The following is a 6,000-nucleotide window of genomic DNA, read 5'->3' as shown; positions in this document are numbered from 1 at the left end:
CTCCTCGATTTGACCTCCTCTACCTGTATATGACCGGTGAGGCGATTATTGCCAGACACCCTGTATAAATGTGACTCTATGGCTGTCGACTGACAGATGAGACAAAATGTCTGCCGTGTTTATTGTGTATATGTGTTTTATGTGTTTATAGTTAAGTGGTGGAAATATTTACAGTGTTCTTGTGATAAAAATTGCTCAGTATATTACCTAAGGTATGTTTCCGTTGTTTATTTTATATATATAGTATAGTATTGTATCTCTAAATATAGCAGCCGTGTTAGAAACGTCTGATTTTTAATATAATATTTAATAATAAATTTACATATAATAAAAGTAAAGTACAAAAACCCAAAGCCAGATGTAATTTGCTAATTTTGCTAAACTTTTTAACATTTATTACTCTTGTTTAACATACGTTTCGGCTCTTCAAAACGTGTTACCCAAGAGTAATAAATGTTATTACATCTGGCTTTGGGTTTTTGTGCTTTATTATATATGTTAACTTATTAATTAATATTATTATATTAAAATTATTATTATATTGACTTTTAACATATATTTTTTTAATAAAAATGATAAAGCTTTTATATTTATTTTAAAATGTTAATATATATTTATAATGTTAATATATATATTACTATAAATACCATGTAGTATTATCCTGAAATAGATAGTCGTGTAAAGACGTTTAATTTTTAATATAAATAAAATATTTACATATATTACTATGAATACCATAAATTAAAGAGTAAAGATAAACGACTCTTAGATCAAGAAACAAATATTGAATATATTTATAGTAAATATGTTAATATTTTATATTAAAAATGAAACGTTTTTACACAACTCTATCTATTTCAGGATAATATTACATGGTATTTATAGTAAATATATTAACATTTTAAAGTATTCAATATTTTGATTCAATATTTATCGTGTTAAATACAACAATATATGTTTACTTTATTAATTTTTATTGCAGATACTATTATTATTTGAAGAACAGAGAAAGACAGTGAGAAAGTGTAAGTGGTATTTTAAAATTGGAAAATTTAAAATTTTAATAATTTATTAAGTAAATAATACAAAATTGTATAATTAGTGTAACATTAAAAAGAATTGTATGTGTATTAAAAATTGAAATAAAAGATTGTATATAGCCATTATTACTGTATTAAATGTTTATTGTAGATTCTTGGATTTCCAGAGGAGTTTGGGTGTAAGTATTTTTTTTTTTTTATTTATACAAGAGCTGCTGTGCGCTTATAAAAAAGAACGGTTGCTGTGCACCGTATAAAAAATTTTTTTTTTTTACTTTTTATACAAGAGCTGCTGTGCGCTTATAAAAAAGAACGGTTGCTGTGCACCGTATAAATACTTTTTATACAAGAGCTGCTGTGCGCTTATAAAAAAGAACGGTTGCTGTGCACCGTATAAATATTTTTTATACAAGAGCTGCTGTGCGCTTATAAAAAAGAACGGTTGCTGTGCACCGTATAAAAAGAACACTGCGCTGTGCGCTTATAAAAAGAAAGGTTGCTGTGCACCTTCAAGAGTGACTGCTGTGCGTCTTTAAACACTTGACATAAAAAGGAGGGTTGCTGTGCGCCTACAAAAATCGACTGCTGTGCGTCTGTAACTGTTGTGTGCCTGTAAGGATATAGAAAATATTGAATTTTAATAATATTAATAAAACAAAAATGTCTATAAAAATAGAAAAACAGATGATGTTAAAATCAGATCAAAAAAATATTATTGCTCAAGGTGATTGGTTAAACGATAAACATATGGATCATTTTAACCAACTTTTGAAAAATTATTCAGATTATAGACCTGAAGAGACATGGAAATTGCAACGTCTTGAATATATAAAACCTATACCAGAAGACAAAAAACATATACAGATATTACATAGCACAGAACATTGGATATGCAGCTATTATGATAGAAAAAATTTATTTATCTATGATTCATTAAATAAGAAAGAGTTGCACAGTGATCATGAAAAGTTCTTAAGACAATTATTTCCAACTTATCCTTTTAATGAGCGGCCTGTCAAGTTTCCTACTGTACAAAAACAACCAAATGGTAATGATTGCGGTGTTTTTGCTATAGCTTTTGCTATTTCATTATTATTTAATATTAAACCTGAAAAAGTGAGATATGATCATAGTTTAATGCGTTCTCATTTAATAAAAATTTTTGAATCTAATATGATTGAACACTTCCCTCAAGATTTAAATAATAATACTGTTCAAAAAGTGCTTCCATTAGCAATAATTAAAAAGAGAGAAGCTTCAGCAACTCGTGTACGTATAAAACGTCAAAAAGATAAGGAGCAACAAAAAGCAAATCAATTGCAAAAAAATCGTGAATTTAAAGAATTACAAATGAAAAATAATAAAAATGAACATGAGAATCAAGAAGTTAGTAAGATAAAAAAATCTACGGAAATAGAACAGATTATGCTGTCATTAGATCAGAAAGAAATTATTGTTCAAGGCGGTTGGTTAAACGATGAACATATGGATTATTTTAACCAATTTTTAAAAAATTGTTCAGATTATAAACCTGAAGAGACATGGAAATTGCAACGTCTTGAATATATAAAACCTATACCAGAAGACAAAAAACATATACAGATTTTACATAGCACAGAACATTGGATATGCAGCTATTATGATAGAAAAAATTTATTTATTTATGATTCATTAAATAAGAAAGAATTGCACAGTGATCATGAAAAGTTCTTAAGACAATTATTTCCAACTTATCCTTTTAATGAGCGGCCTGTCAAATTTCCTACTGTACAAAAACAACCAAATGGTAATGATTGCGGTGTTTTTGCTATAGCTTTTGCTATTTCATTATTATTTAATATTAAACCTGAAAAAGTGAGATATGATCATAGTTTAATGCGTTCTCATTTAATAAAAATTTTTGAATCTAATATGATTGAACACTTCCCTCAAGATTTAAATAATAATACTGTTCAAAAAGTGCTTCCATTAGCAATAATTAAAAAGAGAGAAGCTTCAGCAACTCGTGCACGTATGAAACGTCAAAAAGAGACGGAGCAACAAAAAGCAAATCGATTGCAAAAAAATCTTGAATTTAAAGAATTACGAAAGAAAAATGAAAATGAATATAAGAATCAAGATCGGTATAAACAAAATGTAGAAAATGTCTTAAAACGGCGTCAATTTGAAAATAATTTGGAAGAAAATTGCGCTAAAAAACGACGTCTATATAAAAAGAAAAATAATTTAGAAAGATGTTGCTCTGAAAAACGGTCTCAAGATGAAAGTGATTTAAAAAATGATTGCACTAAAAAAAGATTGCGATATGAAGAAGATTTTGTTGAAAAAAGCACACAACAATGCATATTTTATGCTATAGGCTCGCAAAACAAACAAAGTAGACAAAAAATATTAGAGCGTAAATGTTGTAACAGACAATATTACGAGAAGAAAAGAGAAGAAAGAAGAAAAGAGAATAAAAGCAAATTTGTAATAAATAAATGCAATGTTGCAAATAAAATTATTAAAAAATATAAAAATTTTCGGTGTCAGAATTCAACAATAAAACTTCATACTTCTTTGACAATAATTATTAAAAATATTTCAAATAAATTAAATATTACAGGTCAGATCGAAAAACAATTAGAAGCCGAGAAAATAATACGTTGGTGTATACATATTAGGAACGGTTATATTCGCAAGATGTATAATATATTAGCTGTACTTAAAAAGAAATCAGAAGTATGCTTGACTCTTGTTGATAAGTGTTGTGGAATTAATGAAAAATTAGATGTGTTATGTGGGATATCTAGACACACAGCATCATCTGAAAATTATTTTGTAGAGTCTACATATCGTAATGCAATTTTGGAAGAATCTTTAGTAATGAACATGGAAGGGCAAATTGTAAATGTGTTACCTTTGATAACAGCACTAGCAAAAAAATCGTGGTCGTGCAGTACCTCATGTAAAATTGACAATCCAGTTTTGATTGAACGATATGAAAAATTTCTTGAAACTGTTAGTACATGTACTGTAAAGAATGTTCCTAGATTGATAGAAAGTATTCGTACATGTACAGTAAAAACATCAAATACGAAACTTGGTCATGCACAGAGTTGCTATATTAATTTCACTATTTGTGGAGCGATGTTTCTACCAATTCTATTGTTATCGCCCCATTTTCCGAAAGTAAGAAATATAAGGCGTTTGATTTATCAACTTATAAATTTGTATCAAAAAATGTTGAATTTAGATGAAGCATTAAATTGTGCTGATTTGGAAGCATTAAATAAAACTGTTATTGCTGCACAAGAGAAAGCAGATATATACAAACATCAACAAACCGATGCAATTATAAGTGATGATGATATCTTTTTTAAGTATAAGAATGCGTTTAAAGCCTTGAAAAAACGTCTAATGGATACACCGCGTTATGCTTGTGTATCATGCGAAAAGCTTTGTTATAAAAAAAATGTTTCTGAAATCATTAAAGCAAAAATAGATAATCCAGTTTGGAAAGATTTAATGGTACATGTGAAGAAACAACAAATTAATGCACAATATATATGTATTTATTGTAAACAAAAATTTTGTCAAGGTTTAATGCCTGCGTATTGCATTTTGAATAATCTTTTTACAAATAATGTGCCTGAAGTAATATCATCTCTTAATACATTTGAAAAGATTCTTATACAGAGAGCTAAAGCATTTCAAACTGTTGTTAAAATGACAACTGTTATGAACAAAAAATTACCTGAAAGGCAAATGATACAAAAAGTTAAAGGTAGAACATTTCATTTACCACTTCCTATACAAGAGACATTAAACAAATTATGTTCTAATACCGATGCGATAAATATTAATCATGAATTATATATCTTAGTCAGAGGTATTCCCACAAAATCAAAAATTATATGGGAAGAGATGGTAAATGTTAAAAAAGTATTTGATGCATTAATATGGTTAAAGAATAATAATCCTTTGTATTCTGAAATAATATTACCAAATAGTCATAATGAATTATCTTTGGAAAAATTAAATAAACTGGAATTCCAGATGCAAGAGGATGAAAATATTGCAAAAGATGTATTGGATGAGGAGCATGTGTCATTAAGTAATAATTTAGAAACCGAAATACAGGGAACAAAAAATCTTGGAGATGCTGCATTCAATCAGCATGAGGCAATGCTAACTCAGGTTATTAATGATGAAAATGATGGTTATTATGAGCAATATACTATATATCCATTATATGAAAAGAGAACAAATAAAACTGCAACAGCTTTATATCAAATGTTAAAAGTCTATGATTTACCTTTGGATAATCGTGAGAAATGTTTGGATTTGTTATGTTTTCCAGATTTATATTCTTTTGGTATTAATGGACAGCACGAAACTAGGCAGGTCAAGCTTCATGATCATGAATTTGTTAAATGTCGTTTGATGTCTAAACATCCACAGTATAGATTAAATCAACAATACCTATTCTTTTTGTTAAATAATACGAATATCCGTCAATTAAATCGTGGAATTTTTCATAAGATGAATGTAACTAATCCACAAGTTCGTTATACGGCTGCGGAATATTTAGAAGCAATGTCCAAAGAATTGTTAGAATCTGATTTAAATACAATATTTTCTACACTAAGGAATACGGAACAATTCTGGAGTAAACCGTGAAATAATTTAAATTGTATGACACAACATTACGGACCTGCAACATGGTTTCTAACATTAAGTCCCGCTGAATGGTTATGGGAAGAGTTAGGTGAATATATTCGTGAAGTAAATGGATAGTGCGATTCTTCGGTATGCACCAGTGTACTTGTTGCTAGAGATCCTGTATCAACATCGAGATTTCTCGATAATACGTTTCGTGCGATGCTTGACTTTATTAGTTCCAAAGATCATCCGATCGGAGAAGTCACTCATTATTTTTGGCGACGAGAATACCAAGGTAGAGGCATACAACATTTTC

This window comes from Linepithema humile, chromosome 3 (assembly GCF_040581485.1).
Source record: "Linepithema humile isolate Giens D197 chromosome 3, Lhum_UNIL_v1.0, whole genome shotgun sequence".
NCBI lineage: Eukaryota > Metazoa > Arthropoda > Insecta > Hymenoptera > Formicidae > Linepithema > Linepithema humile.
The sequence above is the reverse complement of the archived record's forward strand: the minus strand, read 5'-3'. Positions refer to the sequence as shown.